The sequence below is a fragment of the Macadamia integrifolia genome, chromosome 10, assembly GCF_013358625.1.
Source record: "Macadamia integrifolia cultivar HAES 741 chromosome 10, SCU_Mint_v3, whole genome shotgun sequence".
Taxonomy (NCBI): domain Eukaryota; kingdom Viridiplantae; phylum Streptophyta; class Magnoliopsida; order Proteales; family Proteaceae; genus Macadamia; species Macadamia integrifolia.
The window spans coordinates 8,683,476-8,708,014 of NC_056566.1; the positions used below are offsets into that span (position 1 = coordinate 8,683,476).

The 24,539-nt window shown below is 42.9% G+C and overlaps 1 long non-coding RNA gene across 1 annotated transcript; it reads left to right on the plus strand.

The window, feature by feature from the left end:
- The first annotated feature begins 10,524 nt into the window (after positions 1-10,524).
- Positions 10,525-24,208, plus strand: LOC122092133. The gene is made up of 2 exons (XR_006144114.1): positions 10,525-10,738; positions 23,871-24,208. It is a non-coding gene; the product is annotated as an uncharacterized LOC122092133 (long non-coding RNA).
- The last annotated feature ends 331 nt before the right edge of the window (positions 24,209-24,539 follow it).

Below are 24,539 nucleotides of genomic sequence, written 5' to 3' on the forward strand. Positions count from 1 at the left end.
TCTGGGTCTAATGAATCCCTTTTTCAGAAGGTCTTGAAGTTGCACCTGCAATTTCTTCAACTCTGTGGGGGCCATGCGATAAGGGGCCTTTGACACTGGTGCCGAGCCAGGGAGTAGGTATATAGCAAATTCTGTCTCTCGGTCCGATGGAAAACCTATCAAGTCATCCAGGAATACATCAGGAAATTCCCTCACCACATCTAGCTCAATCAATGGCCTAATCTCTATCTTAGTATCCATCACAGATGCTAAGTATCCTTGATATCCCTTGTCCAGTAGCTTCTTCATCTGGAGTGCCGATATGATAACTTTCTTGGGTTCTTGGGCTTATCCCCTTGGGACACAAACTCATCATCATCACGCGGTCTGAAAATGATAGCCTTCTCTGCACAAAGCACACTGGCTCTGTATGCAGACAACCAGTCCATTCCTAAAATCACGTCGAAGTCAGTCATATCCAATTCGATCAAGTGAGCATTCAACTCATGATCACCTATGGTCACTGGACAAGGCTCATGAACATAGTTCAAACCCACCACACTTCCTGTAGGGGTGCTCATAGCCAAACATTGAGTCAGTCACTTAGGTGGAATTCTCATCTTCTTCGCAAATACCGGTGACACGAACGAATGCGAGGCTCCTGAGTCAAATAATACATGTGCAAGCAATAATGATATCAATAATGTACCTATCACTACACTGGGTGCAGCCTCAGCATCTTTTGCAGTCATAGCAAACACCCTGCCCTGTGGTCTCTGGCCCTGTAGGGGTTGTGCTGATCTAGCGGCTGAGTATATCTGCTGGGGCCTAGGTGGCATAGTGTAGGGTGCATCACCCGGCCTTCAATGGGGGCATGTCCTCGCCATGTGGCCCGGCTGATCACAATGAAAGCATCTCGGGCTTGATCCCGAAGACTAAGTTACAACACTAGATCGGGAGGGCTGGGAAGTCTGACTAGCATCAAGCCTCCTAAATTGCACTGGAGTTGGGTTAACATAAGGCACTCGAAAAGGCTTGCTGTCTCCCCTAGAATCAGTAGATCCCATTGGCCTCTTTCCCATTCCTTGCTGAGCCATGTAGTTATCCCTATGTCGGTCTTCAATAGACTTGGCCACTTGGACCACCTCAGTATAGGTTTGCAGTTTCAACCCCACAATAGTTGACCCAGTACCTGGCCTCAACATTTTCTCAAACTTCTTCACCTTAGCCCTATCACCTCTGAGGTGCTCAGGAGCAAAATGGAATAGCTCCTCGAAGTGCTGCTGATACTCGAGCACAGACCAGGAACCTTGAACCAACTGAGAGAACTCACTCTCTCTCCTATCCCGGAAGCTTTTGGAAAATTGTTCTCAAAGAAGGCCCCTTTGAAGTTTGCCCAAGTGGGATTCGGGTTACTAGCCCTCAGAATAGGCTCAGTGGCACTCCACCAATCATTTTCTTCATTCTGTAACTGATAGCCCGCACACAAAGTTTTCTGCTCATCAGTGCAGCCCATCAGTCTAAAAACCTTCTCCATTCCACCAATCCATTTTGATGGATACAACAAGTCTTGTCCCACCTTGGAAAAACATGGGGGCCTAAGCTGTTGAAACTTCTCCATTATTTTTGTCAAGTTTGTCTAGCCCTCTACATGGGCTTGAGCTTGTTCTGGCATTGGGTCTTGCATATGCCCATGCACTTGTGCCCTACCAGATGTTTGAAGGGTAGCCGATCTAGTGGGTATTGGAACTGGTGCCGGTGGAGTAGGAGGTGCAGGCGGTGCATTACGGGCTTCCATTGCCTCTTGGATTCTGTTATTGATCACAACCATAAACTGGTTTTGCCTTTCTTCCACTTCCCGCATCATGTTATTCATGATGGATGCCACATCCTAGGCTGTAAGTACAGGCGGAGCTGGAGGTGCATTGTAGGGTCTAACCCAATTTCGTGTAGGGGAAGCGGGAGGTGACGGGTGTGATTGGGATAGGGATCGGGTGTTCTAGCGTGACATGATTTGTCACACCCCGTTCACACAGAAACGGATCGGTGACCGGGTTAATTCCGATTAACCCAAACCTGCCAGGATCATCTGATATAGTACCCAACCACAGCATACACACATCTAAGATAAACGTTCAAAAGTTCAGCGGAAGACTTAATTTACCTGTAAATACCCCAATATACTTGATACCCAAATTGTAGTATATAGATAAATACATGTGGGCCCGCAGGCATGATATTTACACAAAAAGAATAATAATTCACGTATCAAGTACACAAAGGGGTCGGTAAAAAAAATCAAAAAGTAAAAGTCTGTACGACATCAATTTTGCGGTCCCGCAGCACATCCCTCGCACGTGCAATCCGCACCGTGCTCATACTCCTCGAGGACCCACCAATCCTCATCGGGAAACTTAACTATGGGGCCCAACCCTTGATCTTCAGGCTGGTGACTTGTAAAATCATCTAAAAGGGGTGCGCATGTGGGATGAACTCACTAGCTCAGTATGTGAAAAAGACAACACAATAATTCACACAACAATCACATCCATATGCATTACATGCTATGCAATTCATTTTAAACCTCATCCACCTAAACATTACAAAGTCTTTGGTTTAGTGCTACTACAACCACAGTGCGGGTATACTTCGGGTACGAGCCGCGAACTCCATCCCGCGATACGCCCATATGGCTGTCGGAGAAGGCCCACTGTGAGTACTCGAAAAAGTAAAGCATGGCGACTACCGGCTCTCAACATAAAAGTAAATGATAGAAAGTAAAGGTGCTGACTCCAGCAATTTAAAAGCAGTACGATTAGCCCTCTTGAATATACCACTGAGGTTGCCGACTGTCCTGATGACCAGTCGGGCGTATGTCTAACCGCCACAGTGACCCGACACCCGCGACCACTGCTTCCCCCCAAGTGATAACCCAACACTTCAACCCCTGTTGGAAAGGATCGTAGCACGGGAAGATGATAATCCTAAATCGTATGCTCCTGTATGACATAGTACGATTGCATAGTGCCACCGCGTCCCATTCCACGAGCCACTAATGCACTCGTTTCCAAGTCGACTACGGCGTCTAGTCTAATAATGCATTATGCACAGTGATCCCATCATTCATCACATAAGCACATCAATCATTTAACATTGAGAAAGTAAAACACAACACACATGTCAAAATCATATGAAGATGACTAAGCTGCACATAATTTGCATAATGACGTGGCTAGTCTAGATACAATTGAATGATGCCAAACAAGCTTTAAAATAAAGTCAAACGTCCTCCCCCACTTACCGGTTGTGTACAAAGACTCATGCCAGGTACGGGTGAGATCCGGCACGAGAAATGTAAATTTTGGTGAACCTATCATAAGTGAATGGGGTTAGCATTTCACCACTTTGGGGTCAAAACTAACAAGATTCGATGGTTAAATCATGTTTAGAATTATAAAGGAAGGTTGCACGTCCATTTTGGGTCCATTCGGACACAAAAATCAAGTTGGGGGCCTTTCGGGTGGGTCGGACAGCCCACCTGTCATGACCCACCGATCATCTTAGGTGGGCGGGTCGGCCCGTCGGTGGGGACCGAGGGTCGGTCCTCTCAGGCGGGCAAGTCGGCCTGTCGGTTGGCCCACCGGTGGGGACCGAAGGCCTGCCATCACAGGCGGGTGCCCTCAGGCGGGCTGTGCTGCCCACTGGTCCCAGCCTACCTGTGAGGGCGAAAAAATGCCTTTTTCCTTGAAACTTTTCCCAACCCTTGGGGAATCAAATGGGGCTTTTTCAATCCCATTTTTCACACATTCAAGGTCTTAGAAGATGATTCTAACCTAGATCTAAGTTAGATTTAAGGATTGAGAAGCTATCCTACCTTCTTTGCTCAAGAACTCCTTTCAAAACCCCAAAATCATTTCGTAGCTCAAGAAATCACCAATGCTTCTCCAACCTTGTAAACACTTCTTCAACTCCTTCAAAATCAACACATAAACCATTTACTAAACCTTAGATTCATCATCTCAAGTGGGATTTACAAGATCTCAAGAAACTATACCCAAAACAAGGGTTTTACTTGGGTTTGGTGAAAGTTTAAGAAGCATAGCCTTTGCTCACCTCCAATCATAGATCTCGTGTTGGGGATCACTCTTCCGGCATCGGAATAGGAAGATCAAACCTTGGCACCGCTTAAATCCATTTCTTCTCCCTCTTCCTTCCCCTTTCTTCTTCTTCGTTCTCTTTTTCTCCCTTCTTTTCTCTCTCCTCTTTACTCTTCTCACCAAACTCCTTAATGTAATAAATGAGAAAATGAAAACACAATAAATGTTATTTATACCTTTTTAAAATTTCTATTAACCACATGGGTGGTTCACTCAGGTGGGCGGATGCACCCACTTGTGACCGCCCACCTGAGGGCCTGAAGTTGGCCAACAAGTGGGATTTTGATGGAATTCGACTCTCGGCATGTATCTCACTCTCGGCATAGGGTATATTATACGTATACGCTTTAGGATACGGCTACATATCAGCATTATCCATACATGGCCTTATGATACGTGCATGTGCACGACTTGGGTACACCCGTCTCCTCTGGCACTGACTCAGACTTGTCTGGCCAACCTGTGTTCAAAGTCACCCTTGCCATCATGGTCCATAAGGAACCCACCTTAACCCTCTCTGGTTCAGGTCCTGCATGGTTAAACTGGGTCAACCGTGTAATTAGACCGGGTTTAAAAAGTAGGGTATCACATGATTCCTATGAAGGAATCCGATTAGTGCATATGCATAAACAAGGTTACATGTAAATGGGAACACACGCATGCATAGTGGATCCACACGTATACAATAGGCAAAATTAGGGTTAGGGCATACATAAGTGGGGTCCACACGTATTAAGATCTGATTGCACACGTATCCCAAAGGGATACCCTATTAAAGTAACCAAATAAAATCTTAGATTTGAAAAATAAAATGACTTATTTTTCAAAAGAGTCCACCGGAAACAGGGAGTCAAACCACCAGAAATATGGTTTAATCCACCGAAAATATCAGTGGTATTTCTGGTGGGCAAAACAGAGGGCAAAAATCAAATTTTTACTTCACCGGAAACAAACAACGGAAACATGCCCAGTGTTTCCAGTGGGCTATTTCCGGTGGCACCAAATCGGCCATAAATAGGCTCGGGTCTTGGCTTCTTCACACAAAACCCTATTTGCTCTTGTGAGAAATGTGTGGAAACGGCTAAGAAGTATTTTGCTACCCATTCCCTACCTTCCTCTCGCTATTTCGTGATCGATCGGCACCACATTCGCATCCAAGGTATGTTTTCTCTCTATAACCTAGTTTTTGTGATTTTCTTCTCTGTGAGTTTTGCATTCAGCCATTTAACTAGGTTTTCCATTCCAAATCCTTAGGAATCATCTTGCAACAATGTCTGGACGCCGTGTACGTACCCGAAGTGCTCTTATACAAGAGGAGCAAGACGTTGCTGAGCAGTTCAACCCCATTCTATTCTGCTCTGTGGCTGAGCGAGACCATGGGGAACTTTTCGAGCATTGCAATATGGACCCAGGAGTCTATGTGAGGACCAATGACATCCACGCATTCCATCTCCGTCAACGGTTTGATGAGGTTGGGTGGTACCGTATCTTAAAACCCAACAGATACTACCACCCCACACTGGTCAGGCTGTTCTACTCCAACTTGCAGTGCGTGAATTGGGGTACCAAAGAGATGCGGATCACCTCCTATGTGAAGGGGGTGGAGATCTCCTTTGACATGGGGTAGTTGGCCAATATTCTACTGGTTAGCAATGCCGGCAACCTAGTGTACTGCCCACATCAGACTGTACGATTCAACTGAATGTCCTCCCCACTTATGGACATTATTATGAGGTATCCGCCCTGCAAGCCTATGTGACATAATGCATGTACATGGGGGTGCAGATATGTCTCCCTTGTCTCCTTATGTGGACTATGGTACTTCGGTCCGAAGGAGTGGATCATCGACCGGGAAGCCTATGCTATGGAAGGATACTCAGTGACATCTTCCGTCACTTTGGGGTAAACTTGGAGGGAGAGGCTCGATTGGATGAAGAGATCACAAACTTCAACTAAGACTCTCTGAGGAAGATGATCATACATCTGAGGGAGGTGACACCTATTCCAGGAGAGAGTCAGCAGCCTATGGAGGTAGAGGGTGGTGATGCCGGTGATATTGGTGGAGGTGTTGGTGGGGCAGGAGGAGAAGCTGCTGGGATTGGTGGGGCTCCACCACCTGATCCCTAAGCTATGGGTTATATGGCAACTTCTACATCTCGGAGTGCTAGGGGTACGAGGCCTTACGGTCTTAATGATGTTATGGCCCGTCTGGATACCACTATGTCACTAATGAGGAGCATGGAAAGCCGTCTTGAGAGCATGGACAGGACCTATTGTCTTGTGGACAATAGAGTGGCCTCCCTAAAGGCTTAGATGCAGGCGATGGTCTTCCACCTCGGCATTCCGGTGCCTCCTCTAGGAACGCATGGTCCGAACTAGGCCCAAGGCCAAGGATAGAACCAGCAGCAGCAGTGGCAAGAGCAGCAAGATTAGTGGCATGTTTGCCACCGTAGCCTTTAGGATTTCCCTTTCTATGTTTTATTCGAGTTTGATGTTTCAGGTTTAGTTGAACTTTTACATTATGTCATTTGCTTCAGTTGTTCAATTTCCTAGACTTAGGCTAGTTAGGATTTCCTGCTTTCAGTACTTTATTTTTCTTATGAAAGTGTAAGCTGTGTATACAAATTTTTTATTATAATGAAACGGCTTTAACACCTGTACCTGTCTCCTAATTGTGCAATTTCTATTATTGTTGTCTTGAGATTTTTATTTAATCCTAATTTTTCCAAAATTATGGTTTGGCTGAGATTGTGAGTTAAGGCAGAGCATCGCGCTCTGATATTGTAGCTGTCACACCCTACTTCCAGTAGACCCAATTTACCATTAAGAATACTAACGGTGTAAGTAAGACACGTACCTATCTTATAACCTACCAGGATCTCTAATAGCAGAACCTTAATATTTTCACAATCTCACAACAAAAACCAATATAACCAGCGGAATTAGAGTATAGTAGCAGAATTATAAATAAAATAAGGAAACATCTAATGGTAATATAATAGCAATAATCGAGTTATTCTATTACATTCATCTATGACATATAATATAATATCAAGAAAATATACCATCCACAACTATATCCAAAAGTATCAAAAGATGATGTACAATCTCACGGTGCGGCATAAGCACAGTGATCACAAGCACAGTCCTAATCATGCTCCTCCGCTTCTAGAATCCACTAGTCGCTCACACCATACTCCGACTCAAAAGATACTGGGTCACCTACCATTGACACCACGGTACTTGCATCATCATCTAAAAAGGAGTGTGTACATGGAGTGAGCTTTCCAACTCGCTTAGTGAGGGGTGGGGTCAAACACATCAAAGCAAGACGATAGCAGTAATAATTTATGATGTATGATTAGGAAATTAAACACATAGTCCATGATGCACGTGATACAATTCTTTTATTTATTATCTACCTAACAATACAAACTAAGTTTGGTAAATGTTACTACGACGCATTAGGCTCTATCCCTCGTCTCGGAAAGGACATCGACTACACAGCGATATAAATCCTAGCTGTGATTAGAAGCCTGTCGGTCCCTGTATGCGTCCATGGGTCACCCAGAAAACCCCTGATAAGCCCCCTCCTAGCAGTCACGGCACCAGTAACACATCGGCCACACCGAACAGGTCCCCGCCTCTGGCAACAATCACATCGTACCACGGGAGTGAAACTTCAGAAAGACACATCAAGCATACTACAATTGGTTATCCAACACCTCAACCTCTATTGGCAAGGGTGTGTAGCATAGGGAGTGATACCTAGACATATGTATACTATATGCCTTCATAATGATACAGTTAGTATAGATTACACGATACTAGAGAGACCTCGGCCACAAAGTGTAATCCATCTCCAAATACAGTCCCAGGTACACGATACCAGAGAGACCTTGGCCACAAAGTGTAACCCGAGACTGTTTACCTAATCCAGCATACATATCACAGTTGAGTATGGACTACGCAACACCGGCAAGACCTTGGCCATGAAGCGTATCCATTTTTAAATGTAGTCCCGGGGTACACGATACCAGCGAGATCTTGATCACAAAGTGTAACTCGCGACTACAACTAACTCTAATGCACATAATCAAAGCATGAATGTAACATACATAATGTAGTCACGGCACCGGTACCACCTCGGCCACGTCGGATTCCGTCTCACACACACACATTTAAACACACGACGATCACAGTACTAGTACCACCTCAGCCACACCAGATCCCATCATACATTTCCATACAATTCATTTCAAAATCGTAAAATGACAATATAGCATATCATAATTGTATTTGAATAATTACAATTAAACATATAATTCTAAACATATGAGCAATTTAATGATAATAAAAATTTTAGAAATAAACACAATCCATTCCTCACCTGTTTTATGATCGGGTGTGTTCAGCTTCAAGTACGACCACCGATTAATCAATTTAATTTTGGCTTCGGGGCACGTGCACATCATTGTCCTAGACACAAACGGAATGGTACATCAGTAGGGGTCAAAAACATCAGGAGGGACCCACACAGGTCACTCCCAAAGGGTATAGACACAGTTCTTAGGTGACATTACTGTCACCGGAAACACCCACCGAAAATATCAGTCCTGTTTCTAGTGGAGGTGACAGAGAGCACTTAAGGCTCATATGTCCACTGGAAACAACCCATCGGAAACAGCTACAGTGTTTCCTGTGCCATATTTCAAGTGGACACAGAAAGGTCCAACTCGAATTAGGGCTTTCCAGCTCGGGCCCAATTGCTAAGATTTATTCTATTGAGTTTGTAGGGGATGTTCCTAGCATCATTCTAAGCAAAAAAATTACAATTCCACCAAACCATTTGGGAGATACTTCGATCGAACGATCGAAACCCTAGTTAGTCTTTTGGCATTACATGTTGTCAGAGCTCACCGGGCTTGGTTCGAGTCGGCAACCACACCAGGAGGGTAGAACACTCATTCTACAACCTTGACATAGTTTGTACATCAAGATTCTATCCATACCTAGCTTTATCTAGGTCAAATGAAGAGAGAGAGTGGCATTGTACTTACCTCCGACAGCGATTTCGGCAACAAGACGGTAGCTGGCACCAACGTAGGCCTCCAAACCCCTTCTTCTTCCTCTTCTTCTTCCTTCCTTTCCTCTTTCTCTCCTCTCCTATGTTGGGCATAAGGGAAATAAGGAAATGAATCCTCATTTCCCAACTTATAACTTAAGTGGGCCTTAAGGGTCTGTTTGGTTTGGACCTCTTTTGAACCAATCGGGTTAAATGAAATTTGAGGCACGAGGACTCACCCATTTAGGTCCATAAGGTGCTCACATCAGGAACAAAATGTGGAGGATGATTTGGGGTCATCCGAAGTCATTTACAATGCGAGTGGCGGGAACCACGGGCATCGAAACCTCAACAACAGCCTATCAACCCACCGGAAACAGGCACCGGATTCAGGCCCAGGCTGCTTCTGGTGGCTTGTTTTCGGTGGCCAAGATAGCTTGCTTTCCCACGGTTGGCCTCGCATGGGTGGCTGCCCTCGGACATGCTCAAGGCCTTTCGGCAATTATGATGTGTGCCAAAAATCAAGTGTGGGGAGTTGAGTCACTTACCTTCTAGGATCGGAAGGTATGAATCCCCTCCAGTTAGATAGGCATGAAATGCACGAACATGTGGGGTCATCTCTACCACTTTGATAATGCACAATCGTGAGTCAAAACCCGATCGTACTTTTGATCTCCGATCCGAGGTCTGTCACAACAGTTTCAAATTAGACCGGATTAGGGTACAGGTGTAACAAAGTCACTGGATGACCTATGTAGTACTACTAATTTTTTTACTCATTCTAGTTAGATGGGAAAGTAGTACCACCGCAATGAAATGATGATGAGTTGTAAACTCTTCTTAATCAAGTTGAATCTCATAAAATGTGGGGGTTTGTTAACTATAGTGCAAACTATAGACTGACCAAAGTTGATGTATGGGGTGAAGCCACCTACCAATGAGAGTTTTATAGGCGAACTCTCTAAGCATCCATAAAACCAAGATAAGGGACAAGGCCAACTTTTATTATAAAAGAAAATGTCTATTTCTTAAAGGGTTCGTAGTTAAGGTCAACCGGTAGAATATGGAAGGTGGGCTAGTCAGCTACGATGACGAGTAAAGGTTAAAAAAGTCTGACTTCACTCGTACTTTGTAGCGTAGTTCATCAAACCTAGTATAGGTTCAAGTCCTGAAGAAACCTGTAACGAAGTGTTCTACTATGTTTTATATGCTCAATAGTTAACTCTAGATTTATCAATTTTTGAAACTTCTGGGGACTTTACTAGTTGTATTGAATATTTTGAATCTTATAGGGGAGTGTTGGAATATTTTAATTGTGATACCCTACTTTCTAAATCCGGTTTAATTTCCCGGTTGGTTCTATTTGGTCTTCCAGGAGTTGACCCTTAGTGAGCCGAGGCGATTACCTTATAGAACATGATGGCAAGGGTGACTCTGAACTCAGGTTGGCCAAATAAGTTGGAGTCAGTGCCTAATGAAGTTCGCGTACCCAAGCTAAGCACTTGTACATATCACGAGGCCATGTACGCATAATAAGGTACGTAATTGTATTTTATGTTAAGTACGTGTGTTGATTGATTACCGAGAATGAAATACATGTTGGGGCCGAGCCCATTAAAAAATCCCAATGTTTGGGCTAAGTATTGGCTGACTGGTGGGTGGACATAGGTGGGTCGGACCCACAAGTGTGACCTAGCACTCTGGTCATTAGGTATTTTGACCCCACTGTAAATAGCATTTATTACCTTTCTTTCACCTCATTTATTGTTTTACACGGTGGGTGAAAAAAGTAAAGAAGAAAGAGAAAAAGAAGAAAGAGGAGAGAGAAAGGAAGAAGAAAATGGGGAAGAAGATGATCGTTGTGCTTCACCGGGGTCAAATCTCTTGAATCTGACACCGGATTAGTGACCCTCATCTCGAGATCTACGTTCTGAGGTGAGTAAAGACGGTATTCCTTAAACCCTCACGAAACCTTAAGTAAAATCCTATGATTTTGGTAGGAATCCTTTGGATCTTGTTATTATCTCTTAAGAATGTGAATCTAAGGTTTAATAAAAGTCCTATATGTTGTTATAAAGGATTTAGAGGAAGACTTGCAAGATTTGTGAAGCATTTATTGATCTCTTGAGCTAAAGAGAAAATTTGAGGTTTTGAGGTGTTCCTGAACAAAGAGTGAAGATCCATGCTTAAGACTTTCGATTGACCTTAGATCTAGGTTGTAATCATGGTTTGGAGCCTTATATAATACGATCGCATCGACCCATAGTGGTTTTCCCAAGGTGGGATGAAGAATGGGAGAGAACAGTAAAATCCCGATTCTGGTTGGTGGGTGCCTGGGAATGATCGGATCCACCAATCCAGTGGCCGCCTGTCTTGGGTAGGCTACTGGCTCGATCGACGAGCAAGATCGGTGGGTGACTTGGCCGGTCACTCTTGGCTCGTCGGTCCAGGCAGAGCTGCTGACTCGATAGGCGAGCAAGACTGATGGGTGACCTGGCCTGCTGCGCCTGGCCCGTTGGTCCAGATAGAGTCTCTGGGTTAAGTGGCAAGCAAGGATTGGTGGGTGCCTTGCCCACCGATTAACCCACCAATCTGACTTCTCGGGTTTCGATTGGGCCCAAATTTGTCGGGTAACCTTCTCTAGTGATTCTAAACACATTGGGATCATCATACTTCATTGGTTATGACCCTAAAGTGGAGATCTACTAAACCCAACTCTTTTTATGATAGGTTGTACTAGAAACTCGCATCATTGCACGCCGAATCTTCCTTGTACCAAGGGTAATATTCGTACACAACTAGGTAAGTGGGAAGATGACTTTGCATCATATCATTCTGGTTGTAGACTAGCCATGTCATCATATTATTATTGTGTAGACTAGTCACCCACGAGTGTCATTGCATGCATTGATGTGTGCATTATGAAATTCAATTATGATTTGATATACTGATATCTTTAATTGCTAAATGCCTATTCTTGCATTATAGATGACTTTAAACTAGTGAATATGATGTTTTGCTAGACTAGATGTCATGGTTGGCTTGGACACGGATGCATTGGTGGTTCGTGGAATGGGACGTGGTGATACTATGTAGTCGTACTATCTCACATAGGAGCATGAGGTTAGGAATGACATATCCTTGTGCTACAACCCTTCCTAGCAGAGGCTTAGGTGTTGGGTATATCAATGGGGGGAAGCCGGAGGTTGTGTACCAATAGTGGCGGTTAGAAGTACGCCCGGTTGATCATTAGGACTATCGGTAACTTTGGTGATATAACAAGAGGATCAATCGTACTTCTTTTAGATTAATGCAGGGCAAGGCCCATTTACTTTTTCGGTACCTATGGCTGGCCTTCTCTAACAATTCTATGGGCGTATAGCGGGATGGGATTCATGGCTTGTACCCAGAGAATACGTGCATTGTGGTTACAAGTAGCACATGACCTATGACTTAGAATTATTGTCTAGGTGGATTAAGAATAAAATGAACTGCATGCATATAGGTTCATTTGTATTGCGAATGCTTGTTGGTCTTTCTTTTCACTTACTGAGCTAGTGAGCTCATCCCACGTGCACACCATTTTTAGATGATTTTGTAGGTTATCTGACTGAGGAGCAAGAGCCAGGACCCACTGTGGAGTTTTTAGTTGAAGACTAGTGATCCCTAAAGATCTTGGGCACGGGGTCGAGTGCCCGTACGATAGCTGTGTTACGGGTCAGCAAACATTGATACCATACTGGGATTCTTTTTTATTATTTTGACATGTTACCCCTTTTGTACTCTAGATGTTTAAATTGTATTTCTTGTGTATATATCACGCCTACGGGCCTACATGTAAATGTATTATGTATTACAATTTAGGTAACAAGAGTATTGGGGTATTTACAGGTAAATACATGTAAGACTTCCACTGAAATACAAAATCTTCTTGTATTAGAGTGTGTGTATGTTGTGTTGTGGTTACTGTATCAGATGATCTTTGTAGGTTTTGGGTTAACAGGTGTTAACTCGGTCATCGGTCCGGTTCTGTATGGAACGGGGTGTGACAGCGGTGGTATCAGAGCGCAATGCTCTACCCACACACAACATACAAGTTAGATCTCATAGAGTCTTATAATAGGACCCCAGGGTTGGATAAACATAAATGCTTTAAAGGATTAAAACCTGTAAAAAGATAAAAAGTCTAAATATCTGCATGTCATTTCATACATAAGTGTAGAACTCAGAAAGGCTAATTGGTCAATTCCATAAACCATTAACTAAAATTTAATGAAAATTTTGACGGCATAATGGCGCTATATTGAATTCCCAAAAAATATTTTACACAAGTATAGTAATAATCACATACATAAACATAATCACAAACTAGGGTAACACATTGTCACCATCAAACCACAACAGAATAAATCAAACAAATAAAACCATCCAAGATTTATAAACATCCACATAAATACCATCAAGTTCCTAACCATAGAAATGTATCAGAATATACAACCACCAGATATCAAAATCACCATAATCAAACATAAAAAGAAGGAAAGTAGAGGAGGATCTATCGCTTCATTAATCGTCCTTGGGCGCGGTGGAAGAACTTCCTCGCTTAGGCTGCGATTTGTAATGGAATTTGTAGTCAAAAAAGTCTAATTGATTGTTTATCAGGACTATCTCCCTTTGCACCCGATGAAAGTCAGCGGTGACGCCCATGGAAACTTTATTCAAGTCCTTTGTTAGGATCTGAAAATCAATCTCCATTCTCCCTAGTCTACGCCATATCGCCAACTCCCGGGCGACACTCTCCTCTACCTGCTCAGAAATCCGATCTTGCCCTTCCTTCAGAGCACCAATGCTGTCCATCAACCTCTGAAAATCAAAAGCCCCACCTGCAGGTGGTGGAGCCCTAAAATGTTGATCAGCAGCCCTAAACTCTAGAGGCTCCTCCTCTAGGATCTCATCCTCGTCAATCTCCTCCTCGTCTGGATGAGGGAAATAATCCTCATCCTCCTCACTGATATACTCTACCTCCATATCCTCTGGCCCGTGCTCATGTGCCTCCTATGGTGCCCCCATCGGCATTGGTAACCCCATCTTCTTCAAGTTCTCTTTAATGAACTTGTCCCCTGGGTATTTCCCTTCCTCACCTGTCAAATCCACTTTGAAATACTCAAACACCTTGGTAAGCGACCTACCATAGGGGAAGCCAGAGTCATTGGGGTGAGTGGCATGGTATTCCATCGTCTTCATCATAATGTAGGGGAGGCAAAGTCGAGAAGCACCCTCTTTCAAAGCCACAAGAATGTAATAGGCAAGGTAGGCAGTCATAAAGCTTACCTAGATCCTCTGACCCACTCTAGGAAGCAAGTTAAACTAAGCCAAACAGGTGAACATGGGCATCTACATTATAAGTAGTCTCGGACAAGGGACGCTCCTTGTGCCCATATATGGTCTCAAAGATGCCCTCTTACATCTTGACGCTCAAACCTTGACCCACAACCTTGATCGGTGGGGGGTTGTAGAAATGGGCACCCTCAGCTGAGATACCCAGAATTGCTACCAATAAATCCACCATCAGAACAATATCTACTCCCTTCACCAGACTAGTAAGGGAGTACTCCCCATCCCTAAAAGAGACCTCCAAATTACAATAGAAGTACCAGACAAAGTCCTCATGGCTTGGGCTGTTAGAGTAGAGCATGGATTCCCAGCCCAAGGCCGTGAATCTCTCCAACATCTAATAGGCATTGAAGTCATCAGTCATGACAGTATTCTCCATCATAATCGGCCTTGTAGAGAAGGTTGACCAGGCAACGGCTGCCTCAGTGTTGTGGAATGAACTCTCATCGTAGTTCGTAGGGTCAAAGGAGAGGTTCCTAATGGGCGGGGCCCATGATGAAGAGGAACCGGGGTTAGCATTCCTTCCTTGAGATGTAGTAGTCTTCCTCCTTTTGGAGGAGGCAATCTCCTTACCCTTTCTAGAAGACATCCTGAAAAATGCCAAAGAGATGAGTAAGTATAATGAATAGGGAATAAGAAAGGAATGTGATATGTAATATTTAAAAAAAAAAAAAAAGGGGGGGGTGTGAGATGAACCCTATGAGAAATGACATGGATAATAAAACCCTGAAGTGCAGGGATAAATACCAAAATGCAATGATATTAAAGGAATGGACTTGGGAGGAAATGAAAATCTTGTGATAAGGAAGTGGATGAGTGTGAGAACCTACTTAATACCCAAATGCAAATTGAAGGGAATTGATAAGTACAATAATGGAAATGGTTACAATTGAATCAAAGAACAGGGATGGAAATCCCTAGACATTTGATTGAAGACAATGGAGATTATGCATAAATAAAATTGGAGACAATCTCAAGGGAAAGTTCATGTATCCCCACAATGAAATTATTCAAACTATTTTATGAGTCATTGATAGAGGATGGACAAAATGATACTTTCATTCATAAGAGAAAAGTGAAGAAATGGAAGAAAACCCTCAAAATTTCCAAAGAATTGTTTATAAAAAGGGGTTATGTCTATTAAAAGAAAGGAAACATGTTCACACACAAATGGAAATAGCTACTCTACTAATGGGTGTGTGCAATGAGAGTGAAGAATAACATTTGAATCATCAATTTGAAACAAAGAAGGAAAAATGAGAATAAAACCCTAAAACAGAGAAATTAGGGCAAAAGTTCAAGATTTTCTCTATATAATTGGTCAAGCATAACCAATAAGCAATGGAAATCACAAATGAACTACTACATTGTCAAGAATCAAACTTTTCATGGAAGAAAATGGGACAAAATAAGAGATTCTAAGATTCTACTATGAGAGAACACCGAAAACATCCTTCTCAAAGAAAAAAAGGGGGAAGGAGAACTTACTTGTGGATTTGAGGAGATGAAATGGAGTTGAAACGGCAAGTCATTGAGTAGAATCATTGGAACGCACCCTCAAATCGCCCTAGTTGAGTTTGGAAAGAAGAAGAAGAGAAATTAGGAAAATGGGGTTCTAAAACCCCCTTATCAAACGGTCTCGGACAAGACCGGCGAGCCCCTACCTGACCTTGCTCGTCGGTCGTGCCCGCCGATTTGGGTTTCAAGGCCCAGAATGGCCTGTGGTTGGAATTTTTGTACTCCGTGCCTAGTGGGCCCCAATGAGGTGCCATTAGGGGTGTTTTGCCGCATAGTTAGTCAATATTGGGAAACCCAACTATGCATTGATAATTAATGAGGGCGTGTTTGGTCATAAGGTGTGGTTCATCAGCATAACCTGTGATATAAAATGCATTTGATTGTGAATATATATACAAATGTCGTGGCACTCAATCAATGCTTACATTTTGGAATAATCCAAGTACAGAACACCATGGTATGCACCTAATCCGGTGGTCGTGCCCATGGTACCTCTCGTGGTTGACCACCCATTTCCCGTGGTCCTCGACCCGTGGGCTAATCCTCTCATCCACCACCACAAGTGGAGCATGATTCGGAGCATGTTCAGGGTAATCCACCCATGAACAAAATTTCGGGTCCCCCACATGTCATCACTCCTAGTGACGTTGCGACACTCATACAACAGTCGTAAGGGGCCTTTCAGCAGCAGTTGCTTCAATACCAACAAACTTTTATGGCTGCCATACAACAATACTTGAACCCTGCTCAGCAAGGCCAACCAGGTGGTTTCTCCGTAGGACCCTCCAATTGGGTTAGGTGTTGGGTACAATCAGGAGAAATACTGCCTGGGGTTACACCTCAAGATCAACCAGGAGGTACCCCTCCTGTTCCGCCATAAGGTGGTGGAATCTTTTAAGAAGTACATGCCACCCATCTTCACCAAGGTGGGTAATTGGGTGGATCCAAGAGTTGGAGAAAGTATTTGATATTGTAGAGTGCACAGAGGCACAAAAGCTTACATGTGTAGGGTTGCAACTTAGAAATGAAGCTGATTCTTGGTGAAAAGCTTCCAAGCCTATACTGATGGCAACTCACCCAGAGCCTATTTGGGAACAATTCAAGAAATTTTTCTTAACAAATTACTATCCTAAAAGTTTCAGAGACCGTAAGGAAGCGGAGTTTATGACACTAGCTCAGGGAAGCAAAACTGTTTAGGAGTATCAGCAATAGTTCGAAAGTTTATTCTATTTTGCTCCTCTCCATATAAGGACGATTGAGGAAAAAGCCCAAAAATTTCTGAAAGGGCTGAAGACATCTATTAGTACAGTGTTGGAGGTGTTGGACTTAACTGAATATGCACAGATTGTGCAAAAAGCCAAGACAATGGAAGATAAGCAGAAAGGAGAGCCCTCCCTTACACCAGGACTGTGGAAGAGGGCAAACCCACATGCTGATTCGGGTGGCCCGAGTAAGAGCTTTCGTGGGTCATACTCTTATAGTCCCACCTATAGACAACCCTATAGGCCTTCGGGTTATCCTTCCCGACCAACTAGTGGGTCGGGGACTACATCTTTCCGCCCTAACACTAGTGTGGTGCCTATAGCTCCGAGACCCCCTCGTCCTTCGGTTACACCAGGAACAGTACAAAGACCTCCTACTTCGGTTCAGGCACCACTGAACCGATGCTATAATTGTCATTCCTACGGGCACTTCGCTAAGGATGGTCAATACCCAGCAGCGGCACTGCCTAATCGGCCCTCTATTCATGGACCTGTATTGACTCAAGGAAACCAGCATCAGGGAAGGATGTGTGCCCTAATAGCTGAAGAGGTTGAAGCCAGTACTGAAGTAGTAAGGGACACTTTGATTAAAAGACTTTGTGATTAAATTTAAGTAACTTATTATACTTATATGCAATGCAATGCTAGGTGTCTTAACTGTATCAGGTATACCTGCATACGTCCTATTCGATTCCGGAGCTTCTCATTCATTTGTGTCTAAGAGATTTGCTAAGAAGCTTAATGTGTCACAGAAGACCTTAAAAAGCAAGTTAGTGGTTAGCACACCAACAGGCACGGTAGAATAGTTGAAAGAAGTGTGTGGACCGTGTTCAGTTGAGATTAATGGAAAGAAGCTGGATGCCCAGCTTATCAAATTCAACATGTATAATTTTGATGTCATTCTCGACATGGATTGGTTGTTGGCTCATCGAGCAAATGTGATGTGTGCCAAGAAACAAGTTAAGATGAAGGATGACGAAGGAGCAGAGCTTGTGTATCAAGCTGAAAGGTCAAGGTGACCTAGGAAGACCATCATCTCTACATTGCAGGTGGTGAAATTATTAGAAGATGGATGTCAGGGGCTACCTTGCATCAGTATTAGATGTGGATGCAAAGGTTATACCAATAGAGGAATTAGAGGTAGTCAAGGAATTCTCTGATGTCTTCCTAGATGATTTAACCTAGCTACCGCCTGATAGAGAGCTAGGGTTTGCCATTGATCTGATTCTTGGAGTTGCCCCAATGTCTAAAGCTCCATATAGAATGGCACCAGTTGAATTGAAAGAGCTACAGACACAGTTGCAAGATTTGTTGAAAAAGGGATTTATACACCCAAGTGTCTCACCTTGGGGTGTATCAGTCTTATTTGTCAAAAAGAAGGATGGTAGTCTGTGTATGTGCATCGATTACCAAAAACTGAACAAGTTGACCATTAAGAACAGGTATCCATTGCCGCGCATCGACGACCTATTTGATCAACTGCAAGGTGCTAAGGTGTTTTCAAGGATTGATCTTAGATCGGGTTACTACTAGCTCAAGATTAAGAGCAATGATATACCAAAGACAGCTTTTAGAACCCAATAGGTCATTATAAATTCTTAGTGCTATCTTTCGGGCTAACCAATGCACCAGCTGCTTTTATGGATTTAATAAATCAGATATTTCATGATGTCCTCGATAAATGGGTCATCTTTTTCATCGATGATATCTTGATTTACTCAAAGACGGAAGAAGAACATGCAAGGTACTTGAGGATGATACTGCAAAGATTAAGAGAGCATCAATTATATGCCAAGTTCAGCAAATGTGAATTTTGGCTCAAGCAAGTTGGATTCTTAGGACACGTAGTGTTTGAGAATGGGATCAAGGTGGACCCAGACAAAGTAAAAGTTGTAGTAGAGTGAGAAACACCCAAGAATGTAACCAAGATCAGAAGTTTCTTGGGTTTGGCAGGCTACTACAGGCATTTTATTGAAAATTTCTCTCGAATTTCGGCGCCAATGACTAAGTTGACTAGGAAAGGTGTAAAGTTTGAATAGTCAAAAGTATGCAAAAACAACTTCCAAGAGTTGAAAAAGAGGTTAGTGTTAGCTCCTATCTTGACCATTCCAAATGTTACAAGTGGGATGATAGTCTATACTGATGCATCCAAGATAGGGTTGGACTGTGTTCTCATGCAACACGGCAAGGTGGTAGCATATGCATCCAGACAACTCAAGGAGTATGAGAAGAACTACTCTACTCATGATTTAGAACTAGCAGTAGTCATTTTTTCTTTGAAGATCTGGCATCATTATCTGTATGGGGAACAATGCGAGATCTATAGTGATCACAAAAGCCTTAAGTATTTCTTCACCCAACGAGATTTAAATATGAGCCAGAGAAGATGGTTTGAGCTTATGAAGGACTATGATTGTGATATTCAGTATCACCTGGGTAAGGTTAATGTGGTGGCTGACGCTCTAAGTCGGAAGGCTCAGACTGTATCACTTTCGTACTTAGTTGTCAGTCCACAATTGATACAAGAGGCGATATTGATGGATGAAATTCTTCTATATGAGGGAGCAACATTGGAGCTTGAGCATCAGCTAGATGATGTTAAGCAGTTGATTATATCCTTGTCACCCTTATAGGTACATCCATCCATCAGACAAAAGGTGATAGCGAAACAATCTATGGATCTTGAGCTGCAAAGGATCAGGATAAAAATTTAAGAGCAGATAATGAATGACCCTGACTTCACAATAGACAATGATAGGAAATTACTATTTCGGCACAGGTTATGTGTGCCTGATGACATGAAGATACAGGATAAGATTGTGAAGGAAGCACACAGTTTTGAATATTCACTTCATCCTGGAAGTACAAAGATGTATAAAGACCTTAAACAAAGCTATTGGTGGCTAGCTATGAAGACCATTATTGCCTTGTATGTAGTAAAATGCCTCGTGTGTTAGAAGGTCAAGGCAGAAAGGCATCGACCATATGGTACTTTGCAGCCACTCCCCCTGTCGGAGTGGAAGTTGGACTGGATCACCATGGATTTTGTCACAGGACTACCCCGTACACTCAAGGGAATGGATGCAATTTGGGTGGTAGTTGACAGGCTTACCAAGACTGTTCATTTTATCCTGATCAGGACCAATTACTCCATGGACAAGTTAGCCCAACTTTATATGGATTACATAGTCCGTTTACATGGAGTACCGATAAGCATTGTGTCGGATAGAGACTTGAGATTCACATCTAGATTCTGGAAGAGTCTCCAACAAGCATTGGGGACACAAGTAAATTTGAGTACTGCTTTTCATCCATAGACTAATGGGCAATCAGAACATACCATACAGATACTGGAAGACATGCTCAGGGCCTGTACAATGGAAATAAGTGACAGTTGGGAAGAATACATACCTCTTATGGAGTTTGCTTATAATAATAACTATCAAGCCACAATTGGGATGGCTCCATATGAAGCATTGAATGGCAGAAAGTGCAAAACGCCCCTATATTGGGATGAAGTACTTGAACGATGGATGCTTGGACCAGAATGATACAGATGACGTGTGACAAGGTCGACGTCATTCGAGAAAGAATTAAAGCAGCCCAATCATGCCAAAAGAGCTATACAGACAACCACATGAAAGACATTGAATTCCAAGAGGGGGAGAAAGTGTTCCTCAAAATTTCTCCTACCAACGGGTTGCATAGATTTCACAGGAGGGGAAAGCTAAGTCTGAGGTATATTAGCCCATTTAAGATATTGGCTCGAGTTGGCTCCGTAGCATATATGTTGGCTCTTCCGCCTTCACTCAGTAATGTTCACAATGTGTTCCACGTGTCTATGCTGAAGCGATACATCCATGATCCATCACACGTGCTGCCCGTGGAACTAGAATATTTAGAAGCTGATATGACCTACGAAGAGCAGCCACTGAAATCCTAGACCAAAAAATAAAGACTCTTTGCAATCGCTCCATCGCTTTTGTGAAAGTTCGATGGGCTAATCATTCGGTTGATGAAGCATCTTAGGAGAAAGAGGATGACATCCAAGCCAAGTATACTTATCTTTTCAGACAACAAGGTACTACAATTTTGATGACGAAATTTTTAAAAAGGGGGGGAAATGTGATACCCTACTTTCTAAACCCGATCTAATTTCCCGGTTGGTTCGATTTGGTCTTGCTGGACCTGAACCCTAGCAAGCCGAGGCAATTACCTTATAGAATATGATGGCAAGGGTGACTCTGAACTCAGGTTAGCCAAACGAGTTGGAGTTAGTGCCTAGTGAAGTCCGCGTACCCAAGCCGTGCACTTGTACATATCACAAGACCTTTTACACATAATAAGGTATGTAACCATATTTTATGTTAAGTATGTGTGTTGATCGATTACCGAGAATGAAATACGTGTTGGGGTCGAGCCCCGTCAAAAAATCCTAATGTTTGGGCTAAGTGTTGGCTGACTGGTGGGTGGACATAGGTGGATTGGACCCACCAGTGTGACCTACCACTCTGGTCATTAGATATTTTGACCCCACTATAAATAGCATTTATTACCTTTCTTTCATTTCATTTATTGTTTTACACGGTGGGTGAGAAAAGTAAAGAAGAGAGAGAAAAAGAAGAAATATGAGAGAGAAAGGAAGAAGAAAATGGGGAAGAAGATGATCATTGTGCTTCGCCGGGGTTAGATCTCTTGAATCTGACATCCGATTAGCTACCTTCATCTCAAGATCTACGTTTTGAGATGAGTAAATATTTTTTTTTTTTAAAACCCTCACGAAATCCTAAGTGAAATCCTATGATTTGGGTAGGAATCCTTTGGATCTTGTTATTATCTCTTGAAAATGTGAATCTAAGGTTTAATAAAAGTCTGATATATTGTTTATGAAGGATTTAAAGGAAGACTTGCAAGATTTGTGAATCTTTTGTTGATCTCTTGAGCTAAAGAGAAGATTTGGAGCTTTGAGGTGTTCTTGGGCAAAGAGGTAAGATCCACGCTTAAGACTTTGGATCGACCTTAGATCTAGGTTGTAATCATAGTTTGGAGCCTTAGATTTGTGAAAAATGTGGTCAAATCGACTCGCAGTGGTTTTCCCAAGGTGGGATGAAAAATGGGAGAGAACAGCAAAACTCTGATTCTGACTAGTGGGTGCCTGGGAATGATCGGACCCACCAATCCAATGCCCCCCTGTCCTGGCTAGGCTGCTAGCTTGACCGGTGAGCAAGATCGGTGGGTGACCTAGCTCGTCGCTCTTAGCCCGTCGGTCTAGGTAGAGTTGTTGACTCGATAGGCGAAGAAGACCGATGGGTGACCTGGCCCATCGGTCCAGACAAAGTCTCTGGGTCTAGCGGCGAGCAAGGACTAGTGGGTGTCTTACCCTTCGGTTGACCCACCAATCTGACTTCTTGGGTTCTAATTGGGCCCAAATTTATCGGGTTACCTTCTCTAGTGATTCTAAACACAACGATCATCATACCTTAATGGTTATGACCCTAAAGTGGAGATATACTAAACTCAACTCTTTTTATGATAGGTTATACTAGAAACTCACGTCATCGCACACCGAATCTTCCTCGTACTAAGGGTAATATTTGTACACAACTAGGTAAGTGGGAAGAGGACTTTGCATCATATCATTCTAGTTGTAGACTAGCCATGTCATCATATTATTATTGTGTAGACTAATCATCCATGAGTGCCGTTGCATGCATTGACGTGTGCATTATGACATTCAATTATAATATGAGATGCTGACATCCTTAATTGCTAAATACCTATTCTTGTGATAGGGGATGGATGAATTTAAACTATTGAATATGATATTTTCGTAGACTAGATGTTGTAGTCAGCTTGGACACAAATGTATTGGTGGCCCGTGGAATGGGACGCGATGGCACTATGCAATCATATTATCTCACATAGGAGCATGCGATTAGGAATGACATATCCTTGTACTACGACCCTTCCCAGCAGGGGTTTAGGTGTTAGGTATATCACTGGGGGGAAGCCCGAGGTTGTGTACCAACGGTGGCAGTTAGAAGTACGTTCGACTGATTATTAGGACTGTCGGCAACTTTGGTGATATAACAAGAGGGTTAATCGTACTGCTTTTAAATTAATGCAGAGCAAAACCCATTTTACTTTAATGTAGGGCAAAGCCCATTTTACTTTAATGCAGGGCAAGGATCATTTTACTTTAATGAAAGGCAAGGCCCATTTACTTTTCCGGCACCCACGGCTGGCTTTTTCCGGCAACCCTATAGGTGTATCGAGGGATGGGGTCTACGGCTCGTACCTGAAGCATACATGCACTGTAGTTACGAGTAGCACGTGACCTATGACTTAGAATTGTTGTCTAGGTGGATGAAGATAATAAAATAAATTGCATACATATAGGTTCATATGTATTGCGAATGCTTATTGGTCTTTCTTTTCACTTACTGGGCTAATAAGCTCATCCCACGTGCATGCCATTTTTGGATGATCTTGCAGGTTATCCGGCTGTGGAGCTAGAGCCGGGACCCACTGTGAAGTTTCCAGTCGAGGACTAGTGGGTCCCTAAAGATCCTGGGCACGGGGCCGAGTGCTCGTGCGATAGCTGTGTTGTGGGTCAACAGCATTGATACCATACTGGGATTCTTTTTTATTAGTTTGAAATGTTGCCCCTTTTGTGCTCTAAATATTTAAATTGTATTTCTTGTGTATATATCATGCCTACGGGCCCAAATGTAAATGTATTATATAATATAATTTGAGTATCAAGAGTATTGGGGTATCTATAAGTAAATACATGTAAGACTTCCGCTGAAATATAGAATCTTCTTGGTTTAGAGTGTGTGTATATTGTACTATTATTACTGTATTAGATGATCCTGGAAGGTTTTGGGCTAACAGGTGTTAACTCAGTCACCGGTCTGGTTTTGTATGGAACGGAGTGTGACATTAATAGTTTTAAAAATTGAAGATTCAAAATATTATATTGTTTCATTAAAGTGTTTGCTCGAGAGGTTTGTTTCTTCCAATAGGCACCCAAATGACCAATATGTGTGACTATTGGAAAGCATGTCTAAATGGTCAACAGACATGTATTATGGAAGAGACATGGTTTTTGGGAGCTCTCATTAGAGGTGTCCCTTCTTCTCCTTTATACAGTATGACAAT